Here is a 14,734-nt window from a genome sequence, read left to right as displayed (position 1 = left end):
AGCCTAGTAGCCTGTCTTCACAGTGGTCAATCCAGGTCACTAGTACTTGGCAAAAATCCAAATAGTAGTAACATTCCAAGGTATCGATCCAGGGCAAGCAGTGGCTTCCCCCATGTCTGCCTCAATAACAGACTGGACTTTTCCTCCAGGTATCTATATTTCTTTATAAAATACAAACAAAAATCCCACAGAAATTTCAAGTAAATGCACTTCCATACCTTTACACCTGTTTGTGAGCAAGTGTAAATATATATGTATGTATTTTATAAATACATACATATAATAAATCATGATTCTGCTCATGCTATGCAGAACACGGTTATACCAAATGCATGTGCTTTACAAGTACACAGAATCTTACTATTGCATGTACTTTTAAGCTTAGGATAAATTTTAAAGAGGTATTATATACAGTACACGTATGTCGAGGCACACAAACACACACAAATGATTTTATAAATCTACCCTCTTACAGTCTGTCTCTGCTTAAGGTAAATACTCGCTCACACAAGGTTGAGTAAGCATGCGGCACAATAAAAATGACACAAATTAGCCAAACTAAAAGACAAGTGGAGGGTTTTCAGGAAGTCAAACATCTCAACAGCCTATGAAAACAATTTTAGTGCTCTAGTGAACCAACAGATTAAAACAGGAATAGACAGCTACAATAGCAATCACTTTCAAAGACTAAATAAGAGGTGTACACCTTGAAATCAATTTATAATGCCTAAATAGAATCTACCGAGTTTTCTTCTGTTTCTACAGAGGATCCCGGCACACGAAGAGCAGATGGATTACAGTGGGTTCAGGTAGTATATAAGTGCAGTGGTCCAACTAATTGTATTGGTGTGCAATTCCATCATGCTGCTGACTGTAAAAGGAATCCAGCATAGACTATAGAAAGAGAAATTAATGTGAACATAAAGGATTCCAGGAGAGGATATTTTTTTTCTTTCGTCAGGGGGCAACATTTAGTGGCATTACAGGACAGAAACGCAAAGGTTAAATGACTACTGGAACCTATGAAAAGCACAGATATAAAGCATATTCTTGAGACTGCCAAAGTAGAAAGAAGGGAAGGAGAGATTTATGTTGTAGTTCATTTCTGAGCAAATGACCTGACAAGAAACCAGGTCAGTGCAATACAAGAGAAGTTCAGGAAATTAAGGAAGGGTCTTATGTAGCACTCAACAATGCCTTTTTCTGAGCTGTTATCTATATACTAGAAAAACTTCCATGGGTCCAGTCAGTCATTTGCTGCTGTTCTCTTTCATTACTTGTTAATAAAAATATTATTAAAAAAAAAAACCCTCCCATTAAAAATAAAGGATTTCAAGTTCAACTTAACCCATTTTGTTTGCAATGGTAGAATTGTTGTTCTGCTGTTATATTAGTATATTATCAATGTGATGAGATATTTATTGTTGATTGGTTTCAGTAAAATTGACCATATAAAGCTGTACAAATTTCTCTCTATTTAAGAATAATATAATAAATGTTTTTCCATGCAGACACAAAGGACTCTATAAATGGTGTTGAAAAATTGGCACCCCAAATAATGAGCAGTAACCCTGAATTCTATAAAAAATTCCCAATTAGTGCCAATGTTTAGAATCTTAATGGGCAATTATCGGTGCTAATTAGAATTAATAAAAAATTACCTGCATAAATTTAAGCATAAGATCCACTCCTATATTTTACGTACAGAACCAAAAAGGGAGTACAGAAATGGGAGGCTCATGGGTGGATCAGGGGTATTCCTACAATTAACATCCTCCTTATTCTATAACAGGGGTCTCAAAGTCCCTCCTTGAGGGCCACAATCCAGTCGGGTATTCAGGATTTCCCCAATGAATATGCATGAGATCTATGTGCATGCACTACTTTCAATGCATATTCATTGGGGAAATCCTGAAAACCCGACTGGATTGCAGCCCTCAAGGAGGGACTTTGAGATCCCTGTTATAGAATAAGGAGGAACTGTGCCTAATCAAGGGATGAGGATATATACCAAATTCCAGCTGGTGTAAATTGCCATGCCTCCAGTTAGGCGTGGTTCCCAGTGCTAAGTGCTATTATTCTGCATTCACTTTCATGAATGCAGATTACTTGTGTATAGATATATGTAAGCAATGAGGATGTTTCTTTAAGGCAAGCTCCCAGAGTGCACTTCTGTATCCCAGTGTGAGGGTCATCTTCAGTGAACTCTCTACCCCACTTAAACTGCTTGCTTCGAAATTTTACTTTGTAGGATGATGGGGCAGACTCACCATAAACTTCAGTCATGCATTCATGGATCTCCTTTGGCTGTTTCCCTTCTTTTGTGAGAAATGTTATTGCTGAACGTTGCTCTAAATCTAGCAGTTTCTTAAGTGATTCTCACGAGGACTCTCTTGACATCCTGTCTCTTGGAATGCTAGATTCTCATTGAGTCATAACTGTGTATGAGAAAGCATGAGACATGTCACAACATGCACATTATTTCAACACACTTGCTACTTTCTTTTATATTCAGGTAGCTAAATTATTGAATGCCCCCCTGTAGTAATACCACTTCACAAAGTGTGTGAAAATACATTCCCGGCTTACCCTATTTCATAGAAGGTGCCAGTTGAGTATAGATCCTGTAGAAGAAGAAATCCTTGAGAACAACTTAACTTTAAGTTTATTTATATCTTTGTTTTAATTTTTGTATTAAAGAAAGTTGTCATTTATGGTCATAAGAACATAAGCAATGCCTCCGCTGGGTCAGACCTGAGGTCCATCGTGCCCAGCAGTCCACTCACGTGGCAGCCCAACAGGTCCAGGACCTGTGCCGTAATCCTCTATCTATACCCCTCTATCCCCTTTTCCAGCAGGAAATTGTCCAATCCTTCTTAAACCCCAGTACCGTACTCTGCCCTATTATGTCCTCTGGAAGCGCACAACCTAAAGATCAGGGTAAATTACTGTGGTGTCTATTATTTATTGCACTTAAAACCATACTATCCCATTGGAAAAACAGCTATAGTCTTTCTCATAACCTATGGAGGCACAATGTGTGTTCTATTGCTAAATTTGAGCGTGTTTATGCTATAAAATGTGGTCACTCAAATGTATATGACAGAGTTTGGTCACCACTGGTCACAATTTTGTGATTCTTAGTGGAAGGTTTCTTCTACGTCACATTTTGTTGTACTTCTCTTCCACTTTTACAACGTTAGTTGATATAGGCTGTTTCTGTCTTGTTTTATTAGATTGGCTTAAGTGATTTGTTCACTCATTATTTGTCATGACTCTAACTGTTCTAAAATGTATTTTATTCATGTTTTCATTAATAAAAATATTGAACTTAAATTAAAAAAAAAAAAAGAAAGTTGTTTAAGGAATCACAGCCTGGTAATATTATAGGCAGATCCAATGAGTTTAAACTCTTGACAATCCTCAGAATTGAGAGTGAAAGGTCAAGACAGCTATTCTTTGCTTAACTTTGAGCACTCTTTATAAAATAGCACTAAGAGCAATTTTTTGGTGCTGATTTCTTAAGTGCCTTTTATTGAATCTAGTCCTTAGCATTATTCTTTAAAAAGTGCTCTGAATTAGGCACCATTTATAAAATAGCAATTAGCTTTGATGATAAGGTGGTCAAACAGGTCAAAAAGGTGATGGTAAAAGCTAGAAGGATGCTAAGGTGCATAGGTATGGCCAGTAAATAAGAACATAAGAATTGCCATATAGGGACAGCTCAAAGGTCCATCAAGCCCAGTATCCAGTTTCCAACAGTGGCCAACCCAAGTCCCAAGTACCTAATTGGATCCCAAGTAATAAAACAGATTTTATAGTGCTTATCCTAGGAATAAGCTGTGGATTTCCCCAAGCCATCTCAATAACGGCCTATGACCTTCCCTTTTAGGAATTTATCCAAACCTTTTTTAAAACCCTGCTGAGCTAACTGATTTCACCACATTTTCCAGCAATTAATTCCAGAGTTAGTAGCTTCATCACATGCCCCCTAGTCCTAGTATTTTAGGAAAGAGTAAACAAGCGATTCACATCTACCCTTTCCATTCCACTCAGTATTTTATAGACAATTATCAGTCATATCACCCCTGAGCTATCTCTTCTCCATGCTGAAGAGCCCTAGCCACTTTAGGCTTTCCTCATAGGGAAGTCATCCCATCCCTTTTATCATTTTCTTTGCTCTTCTCTGTATCTTTTCTAGTTTTGCTATATCTTTTTTGAAATATGTAGGAAAAAAAGGAGGTATTGATGCCTCTGTATAAGACTCTGGTGAGACCTCATTTAGTATATTGTGTACAATTCTGGAGACCGCACCTTCAAAAAGATTTGTTTTAAATACAATGTGAATTCACAGGGACTGCCTGGTTTTCTTGCTGTATGTGATCCATATTGAACTTATAAGGTATATTGTGGAATATAAGAAACCTTTGTAATGTAATGTAATGTAAAGATGCACTCCAGGGTAAATAGGTCTGATTTCCACTGTAACTCCTTGTGACCCCAAACAAAAAGACTGTGTCAGCTTGACTGAATCAAGGCAATAGATTTATTTTGCCCTTCTCCATCAGCTCTGTAGTCACCAGAATGAGTATAGTATGTTATTACTGGAAGGACAGGAGACAGTAGAAGGTGATTGTGTCAGTATTTGATGCCATGGAGAGACATAATCAAAACAAACGTCTAAGTCGAATTTGGTCATATGGCGCTAGATGCCCAAAGTCGACAGTGGGAAAATGCCCAATCTCAAAAAATATGTCTAGTATATATATATATATATATATATATATATATATATATTTTTTTTTTTTAAATCGTCTATCTGGACATAGAAGTTATTGTTCGTCCAGACTGCCAATACGTCCATCTTTATACCACATTTTTGACCAAAATTTTGTCCAAGTCCCAAATGCCCAGACAAGACTGTTTAGACGTGGGAAGGGCCAATCTTGTAATGGACTGGCCACCCAGACATGGCAACAAAGCAGTGGGGCATCTTAAAGGGCACTGCTGCAAACTTCACAAAAAGGGTGCCACATAGACATCTCACCAGAACTCCCTTGTAGGTTATGAGGAGCCCCCAAAACCCACTAAACCCACCTGTCTACAACCCCAATAGCCCTTATGGCTGCAGGTGGCAGTAGAGTAGAGTTGTTTTTTTTTTTTTTTTTTTGGGGGGGGGTTGGTGGTTGCACATGTCCCACCATAAATGTAGTGATTAGAGTGGCTTATGGGCCTGAGTCCTCCGCTCTATGGTTCACTAGCCTACCCCCAGGGTATTTCAGACACCTTTGAGCAGCTCTTCTAGGCTTTCCTATGCCATGTGCTGATGTTCTGGAGACAGGTATGTACGTTTATATTCTGATCTTTGTGGGTGTGTGAAGGGGTCAGTGAATACTCGGGGAGTGTGTGTGGGTCTTTACTTTGTCTCTGCAGTGGTTATCTGGTCACTGTGGATACCTTTTTTATATTGTGTAACTCACAATATTTAAGTTCCATCAATTAGCCCTGCAGGATGTCTAAGTCTAGGTCGGCCCACATCCCACCCACATCTCACTCTAACCACTCCTCCAGATATGCCCCTTTTAGCTCTGAGTGTACAGCAGGATTCAGAGGCCTAAAAAGTTCCTTGGCACATCCAGAAAATTGGTTTGATTATCGGCATTTGGACGACCTATCTTGTAGGCCATCCAAGTGCCAACTTGGACGGGTTTTTAGACATGTTTAAGTTTTGATTATGAGCCTCATAGTCTTTAAAATTGCTTCTCTTTGACACCTCTGAAATACAGAGACCTATGAGTCTCAAATTGAAAGGGGGAATAGAGAGTAACACCATCTCCTTTTTTTCAGAAAAATAAATAGTTCCCTTATTACATCTTATGGCAGACAGTGGTGTTTGACTAAGTGGGCTCATTATGATGTGTCATCCCAAAGAAATAGCATGGTTGCAGCAGGAAGAGATACAGGAGAGATAGGTAGAGTTTGGGAGTAAAGGGCTCACTTCCCCCAACGATATGTGTTTCTTGGTTTGGGTTCCCTCTTAGGTGATCTACTAAGCCCTGACTTTCCATTCTCACTTCTAGCACAACTCTGCTACAGGCTGGCACCATGAATGAGGGGTTACTGCTATAGGGGTATGCTTTCCCCTTATCCTTCCAAATCATGTGGGCCAGGGAAAGAGGGGAAAAGGGGGTTAATGGTGCTGGGAAGAGAACCCAGGGGAAAAATGGATGTTTAGTAAGAGAATAAGAGGGATGTTATGCTGGAGTCACCACTAATAAAGATGGGGCATTGTGCCAAAACTGTTACCACCAAATGAGGTGCTAGTTTCCATTTTTGCAGAAGGCACTGGAGTCAGTGCTAAGTGGGTGGGGATAAAAATTTTGAAATGTGCGATGAATCTGCTTAGGAGTTATGAGGGATAGGTTGGCCTAGCCTGCAGAGGAGAGGCATTGACCGAGGTGGAGTGAGAGGGAACCTATTGTGGGGAGGAATTAAGAGGCAAAGCAGGTCAGGTTAGGAGGATGTAGAGAAGTATAGAATGGGAAAATGGGGGGAATAGAGTAGGTATGGTGGGGAGGGGTGTATTAAGCATCTTACCCCAAAACAAAAGTCAAACTTCATTGCGTGAAAGAAGTGAGGGGAAATTAGAAGAAGATGAGAGAAGGAAGAAGACATTAAAGAGGGGAGGGACTGAGAAAGAAGTGGGATGGTATGAGAAAAAAAAAAAAGATTATGTTGTGTATAGGTTAAGTAGGGAAGACGGACTGTTAAGGACTGGCTGGGAAGGGGAGAATATGGGTTGCATAGATGGGCCAGGGTAGACTGGAAGGCATAGCTTCAGTGTGGTATAGATGAGCTGGGTGTAGGAAGATAAACTGTGGCAATGAGTTGGGGTTGGGAAAAGCCTGGTAGCACTTGAAGTGATACCCCTAGCATTTATTTTACCCACAAGTCCTTCCTGTGTGGTACCACCTGCTGTGCTCTACATTTAAGGATAGCCTGACCAGTTGTGTTCACAACCTACTGTGCTTTAATTTCTTTTATATGGACTTGGTAATTTGTGCTGAGTTCAACACCCACAATCATTTTGAAAAGTTGACTCCTATGTGTAGCAACAGTGGCAAATATAAGCCATGCAGCAAGATTTTGCATATACTGAAGAGACGAGAGACAGTTCAGTGAAGAGCAGGTTGGAGTAGTCTAAACAGGAGGCAATGAGAGTGTGGCTAAGGGTTTTGGTAGTGTGCTCCACCCAAGCTATGTTGCTGGGAATGCCTAACTACAGAGCCTGGATAAATAGGCTCACATTTTCTTTGTGCATACTTTTTGCACGCATATAAGAACATAAGAATTGCCACTGCTGAGTCAGACCAGTGGTCCATCATGCCCAGCAGTCCGCTCACGTGGCGGCCCTCTGGTCTAAGACCAGCACCCTAACTGAGACTAGCCCTACCAGCGCACGTTCTTGTTCAACAGAAACTTGTCTAATTTTGTCTTGAATCCTTGGAGGGTGTTTTCCCCTATAACAGCCTCTGGAAGGGCATTCCAGCTTTCTACCACTCTCTGGGTGAAGAAGAACTTCCTTACGTTTGCACGGAATCTATCCCCTTTCAACTTTAGAGAGTGCCCTCTCGTTCTCCCTACCTTGGAGAGGGTGAACAACCTGTCCTTATCTACTAAGTCTATTCCCTTCAGTACCTTGAATGTTTTGATCATGTCCCCTCTCAATCTCCTCTGTTCGAGGGAGAAGAGGCCCAGTTTCTCTAATCTTTCGCTGTACGGCAGTTCCTCCAACCCCTTAACCATCTTAATCGCTCTTCTCTGGACCCTTTTGAGTAGTACCGTGTCCTTCTTCAGGTACGGCGACCAGTGCACAAGTCCTTTCTGCTTGAAAACAGCTTTTACAAAAATGTTTTTTTTGCTTGTTGATTTCTAGTGTGCAAAAGAAGAATTTCCAAATAGCATACAATTAAATTAGCCATTTACTAATTGTTAAGACAGTCTAACACCATTAACATGCATAATTTGCTATAGGACCCATTTTATGGGATGGGCCCTGCAGTAAATAATGCACAATAAGAACATTAGTGAATGCTACCTCTTAGCAAATGACCCCTTTAACAACTAATACAAGTTATTGTTGGGAGAGCTGCTGAGATATTCAGCAATAAGCACTCAAATATTTTGCCCTAAAAGTGACTTGATTCACAAATAATATTCTTGATACCAGGTAAGTAGGTGATCGAGTATAGAGGTGAGACGCTCAGAGTCTAGGTAGAGTGAAAATGGAAAGCTGTTTATTTTTTAAATCTCATACTTGACAATAAAAAGCCATGAATGATCTATGGCAGGGGTGCCCACACTTTTTTGACTCGCGAGCTACTTTTAAAACGACCAAGTCAAAATGATCTACCAACAATAAAATTTTTAAAAAACACAACGCACACTGTACGCATAGAATTGTTAATTATCATTCCTATTCCGGGGGTTTTTCAAAGAAGATGACTCTATGCACTGTCACCTCAGTAACAACCATACAAAAATAGACAAATACCCACCCCCTCCCTTTTTACTAAACCTCAATAGCAGTTTTTAGCACAGGGAGCTGCGCTGAATGTCCAGCGCTGCTCTCGATGCTCATAGGCTCCCTGCGCTAAAAACCACTATTGCGGTTTAGTAAAAGGGGACCATATAGACAGTAAAAGGGGAAAATATAGACAGCAGATATAAATTCAGACACATTTTGATCACTAAATTTAAAATAAAATAATTTTTCCTACCTTGTCTGGTGATTTCATGAGTCTCTGGTTGCACTTTCTTCTTCTGACTGTGCATCCAATCTTTCAGCCTGTATGCTGCCTCTCCTCCACACCTCATTCCCTCCCCCAACTTTTTCTTCCTCTCTCCCTGACCTTTCTTTCTTTCTCTTTTCATGCCCCCTTTCTTTTTTTCTGTTTCTCTTCTTTCCTTCTGTTTCCCTGCCTGCCCCCTTTCTTTCTTTCTCCCTACCCTTCCCCAAGCCACTGCCACTGCCGCTTCCATCGGGGAACAGGACCCAAACGCCACCAATGGATAACAGGCCCCAAAGCCGCCACCGCCCCATGCTCTCTCTGCTTCGGGCCGATCAATCTTCCTCTCCCCGACGTCAATTCTGCTGTCGGAGAGGAAGTTCCGCCCAGCCAGGCAGCGATTGGCTGGCCCGAACTTCCTCTCCGACGGCAGAATTGACGTAGGGAGAGGAAGATTGATCGGCCTGATAGATCGCCAAGGCAAAGTGAGTCCTGGATGATCGACTCACTTTGCCTTTGCGAGCTACCAGTCGATCGCGATCGATCTATTGGGCTCCCCTGATCTATGGTCTTAAAAAGTACGATCATGTAACTCCATTTTATTGTGAGCTGCATTGGTTGTCAATGGAGGCTCGTGTTTTGCTCAAGTTAGGTTGCTTTGATATTATGTTATGCATTTAACTGCTCTATCTTACATGGTTAACAGATTTTTTTTTTAGCATCTTATAAATTCAATAGAAAATCTCATGCCCTGTTTACCTTTCTGTCAATACAGGGCTGTAAAAGTAAGAAATTTCACGACCATATTCTAGCATTCCAAGCGGCTTCACATGATAAAGAATTTTGATTATAATTGCTTGAAGCCCATGCTTACAAACATTTCAGAACTCAACTGAAAACCTATCTCTTTTCAAAATACTTAATCAAATAATTTATCTCTAGTCATCCTTAAATTGTTCTTAATTTAAAAAAAAATAAAAATTTGTAAACCGCGTAGAACTTATGGTTACGCGGTTAAGAAGTACGATGTTATGAATGCTGCCATTCATTTTAGGCCCCCTGCAATTCCAGTTTTCTGTTTTTGCAAGGGAGTCTGCAAAATAGAAACAAATGTAATATAAGACATGACTGTGACTACGGTTTTCCTTTTTAAAAGTTATTTCTGATTCATCATTATTGACAGTTTAAACATTAATCTTGTATAATGCTGTTTGCATAAAATAGCAGAACAGAAATATACCCACAATGAACTTTTGACAAGCAGATGTTTTGTTGTTTTTTTTTTTTTTTCATGTAGCTAGGGATGTCACATGCTCTGCTCCAAATAGATTTTTGTATCTAAAAATGTGAACTGTACAATAAAGTCTGCTTTTCAGAAGTTTATAAATTGAGTATCCGACTAACATATGGGCCAGTGTAAAAAGGGCATTAAAATCTTCCTTAATTGTGCATTAATGTGGTGTTTAATAGATAAATCAATGGAGGACTAGAATGGCAGGTAAATGAGGCAAGCAGGAAGAAGCTGGAAGCTAAATTTAAGCTTTTAGGTAGGAAACTGAAATACCTCCAGGGTCCCATTATCAGAAATGGTTCCCATTCTGTTCCACATGCAGGACCATACAGGCAGGCTGAACTCCTGAGCTTCAACGTGTGGAAACGATGATGGTGCAACAAAGAAGGCAGTGTTCGATTTGCTTGGAATTGAGGAACATTTGGAAGAAGAGGGGGGATCTGTTCTGAAAGAGAAGATTCTACTTTAATCAGAGTAGACTTCAGGTGTTGTCATTAAAAAAAACAGGAGACAGAGCAGCTGTTAAACTATACCAAACGTGAAGTCCAATGTCATTCAGGAGTGCACAATTTGGAGTGAGAAATGTTTATATTTACCAGGATTCTCACTATAGCACTCTTCTCAGTCATATTAAAGCAGTTTACGATCCTTACAATTCACAAAACAAAGAAGGAAAGAAAGAAGGAAAAAGAAACAAAGAATAAACAACCACCCAACAGAGAACAGTAATGAGAAAGAATTAAACATTAGCCACCATTGTCTGGCTAACTCCTAGTCTAGTACCTCAAACTTCGGAAAAACATTTATTAAAAAATGTTTTCAGACCTGTCTTAAACTACTTAAAAATTGGTTTCTGTTCACAGAAATAAAAGAGAGCATTTCAAATGTCTAGGACAAGATAAATAAAAACACTATGGTTGGTGGAGTTCAGTCTGGCAAAGGATTTGGGCAAAATGGAGAAGTTAGAATATCCTGATAGAGATGTTGTGGTAAAGGCTGACGTAACCCAGGCGCATTTAAATAAACACAGCATCAAATATAAATTACTTCAAATTACCCTATCAAATCAAAAGCAAGATTGTAAATATAAATATGAAACATACCTTGAATTGTCTGCACAGATATCAAAAAATAAGTATGGAGAATTAAAATGCACAGAGCTAAGGAACATGTTTACTAAGCTGCAGTAAGCAGTTAGCATGGCAGTCTGTTAGTACAGCCATGGTCCCTGACGATTCAACCCTCTGATCTCCCCCAAGTGCTCTGTGACAGCATGGATAGCGGATAGGTCTGGGTCATTAATAACTACAGCCATACAGAGGGTTAGAGTAAAACAAAACTGTTTATTGAGGTACACGGAAACGGGTAACATGTTCATTTTTACAGGTGAGGAGAAATATACATGCAAAAAATCAGTCTTTGATCTCCCCATGTCTTGCCCCTGCAGGGCACAGCATTAGAGAATGACATGAGGACAAATTTTTTCCCGTCCCATTCCCATGAGTTTTGTCCCTGTCCCTGCCCTATTCCTGTATGCTCTGCCTTAATCACACAAGCCTCGAATGCTTATAATTTTAAAGTGTTTGAGGCTTGTGCAGATAAGGACAGAGCTTGCAGGAATGAGGCAGGGATAGGAAAAGAACTCACCGGGACAATGAGCTCTCACGGGGATGGGGAAAAATTTATCCCCATGTCATTCTCTACACAGCACAACCAGCTTATCTCTGGCCTGAAGTCCCAGAGTTAAATTTCTGTCCTGTATTCGGCACAATCAGGCCTAACTTAACCCTAAAGTCCAAAGTTATACTCTCTAGCAGGATTACAAGATAAACTTGGCCTACCTCAGTGGAGCTTCTGCAGCTTATACTTCTGTGATGGTGTGGTAGAGCTCTCAAAGCCTCCCTGTTCTGTCCTACCAGAAGGCTCTTAACTTCATACTCTTTCTAAGTCCACTTTCCTAACTCAGCAAGCAACCTAAGTACTTCCCTGCCTTAAGGTTCCAGCTTCAGTGAGGGAGTGTCCTTAAGGAATTCTTATACCACCCACACCATCACATGTTCTGCTTCTCAGATTAACTTTCCCAGGTAGAGCGCTTGCCACACCAAGGGTCACCTCAACTAAGGGGTAGGAGCTACTATTTGCAAGAGCATCCAGGACTCCCACTGACCTCCAGGATCCTCACAACTGTCCTTGGGCCAATACTAGAAACCCACCCTAATCAGGCAATGTTCCTACCCCTACAAAGAGACAGGATGCAGTAGACTGGGCAGCCATTGGGCCTTGTCAAACCAATGGTCTCAACCATCTGGATCTCTGGCTCATAGACATTGCTGCTCATTATCAGCATCCACACTTGAGCACCTCTTCTCCATTCCAGTGCAACCTCTTCAGGCAAATGCTGTATCTCCATTTTCCCATATCCGTCATCAGGTCTGAGAATATTCACATCCTCCTTTTGAGGGAGTGGAGGCAGGCAATACTCAACTCTCCAAGCAGTGCCCTGCTGAGCATCCAAGATCAGAATAGGGCGAGAGTTTCCCACTTGTATCCAGAAATTCTTTCATTCTGGTGGCTCACTCCTCCTTGTCATCCATGGGTAAGGATAGGTCAGCTTTAAAGGGTTCCAGCCCAACACCTCTTTGCACTCCAACTCTTTTTCTTTGCCTTGTCTTATTACTGAATTCTTTACACTTTCTCAGCTCAAGCTTTTTTTAAACCATTGTGGTTGTCCTAATGCCCACTTTCTCTAGATAGTAAAGCTATTTACTACAATTCTAGAGAAGACTAGTTAGGATTTATATTAAATTCCCTACCTAGAGTACCTCAGAAATAATTTCTATGGTATCATCAGTCTATCAAGCATGATGGATATAGTAGACTCCATGCATGCAGTTGTGATCCAACTGCTTCACAGGGATATTGCCTTCAATATTCACAAGGCATCTTGTCAGCTACTGAGTTTTGGATTGTTCTTTAGTCCTTAGTTCTTGTTGAGTTGAATTATTGTAAGAAGAAAAAAATGAATCCACTTTAATGGAGACACAAAGAAATAATTCTAAAAAGGACAAAAATATAAGAAATCAAGATAATCTATCCATATACCAATCCAATTATTCTAAAGCCTAATTGCCACCTATTTCTTTTTCTTGATCTAACAGAAATGTTTCCAATTGAGGTGGATCATAGAAAACATATTTTTTAAACATTATGCATAATTAAACATCTATAAGGATATAGAAGAAAGAAAGTGATTCCTAGGGCTATTACACAAATTTTATATTCTAGAAATTGTTTTCTTATTAACTAAGTAGCTCTAGTATCATCAGGGAAAGTAAGGACATTTTGACCACATTTTTCTTAAAGAAATAAAGCTTCAATATCCTTATTCAGAGTTTAGAGTTTCAAAGTGAATTGCCCTTCTATTAATTATCCCCCCCCCCCTTTACTAAGCTGCAATTGAGTTTTCTACCGCAGCCCGGGGTGTTAAATACTCTGACTTTGCTCCAATGCTCATAGGAATTCTATGAGCATTAAAGCAGCATCAGAGCATTTAGCGCCCCGGCCCGGTCCTAAATCTTGCAGTATTTGCAAAATTCAGTTACATTTAATAAGTGCAATTTTCCTCCTCCCTTCCCCCTTCTTTCTTGGAAATATACATAGCCCCTCTTCTACAAAGCCACGCTCGCGGCTGCCGCGTGGTAATGGCCCCGAAGCCCATAGAGACATAAAGGGCTTTGGGCTGTTGCTGCACGGCAGCCATTAGCGCAGCTTTGTAAAACAGGGGGGGGGGGGGGGTAGTAAAAATTAAGAAATAGCATTGCCTCTTCAATATGTAACACTTCCTTTAAATACTTCCTCAGAAGAATTTCAGGATCTAGTAAGCTATAACAAAGGAAGGGATTGTTGTAAATCTTTGGGCTCATTTTACTAAGGCGCGCTATGCATTTTAGTGCGTGCTAAATCTACGCACATGCCAAATGCTAATGCGCCCATTATAAGTCTATGGACGCGTTAGCATTTAGTGCAGGGGTGTCCAACCTGCGGCCCGAGGGCCGCATGCAGCCCCGTGAAGTATTTTGTGCGGCCCCAGTCGAGGGCGATGCAGTGTTTTCCTCTGCTGCCCCCAGGTGTTTACCGTCTTGCCGGCTCCTTCCTCTGTCTTGCTGCAGTGTTTGCACATTTGTGCGGCCCCAGAAACATTTTTTTCGGCCAATGCGGCCCAGGAAAGCCAAAAGGTTGGACACCCCTGATTTAGCGTATGCTAATATTTAGTGTGCGCTAAAACAGCTAACTTGTAAAAGAGGGGGATTGTTGCTTGGCTTGCCTTTATCTACGCAGGTCCTTTTACGAAGGCGTGCTATCCGTTTTATCATGCGCTAAATATTAGCATATGCTAAACGTTAATGCGCCCATTATAGCCTATGGATGCGTTAGTGTTTATCGCGCCTTAGTAAATAGATCCCAAAGTTTTTCAATCCATTCAAACTTTGGTGGCCTGTTTCAAGTTTTTTTGTAAAGCTCTTTTCTATTTTATTGATTCTTTACAACGTCATCTTCCATTTAGACAATTGCACTCTGGAACTGAGAGGCTATTGTTATCGTTCACATGGATCATTTTTTATTGCTGGGGCTATTGAGATGAAACAGCTTACTA

The sequence above is a fragment of the Geotrypetes seraphini genome, chromosome 2 (genome assembly GCF_902459505.1).
Source record: "Geotrypetes seraphini chromosome 2, aGeoSer1.1, whole genome shotgun sequence".
Classification (NCBI taxonomy): Eukaryota; Metazoa; Chordata; class Amphibia; order Gymnophiona; family Dermophiidae; genus Geotrypetes; species Geotrypetes seraphini.
The sequence above is the reverse complement of the archived record's forward strand: the minus strand, read 5'-3'. Positions refer to the sequence as shown.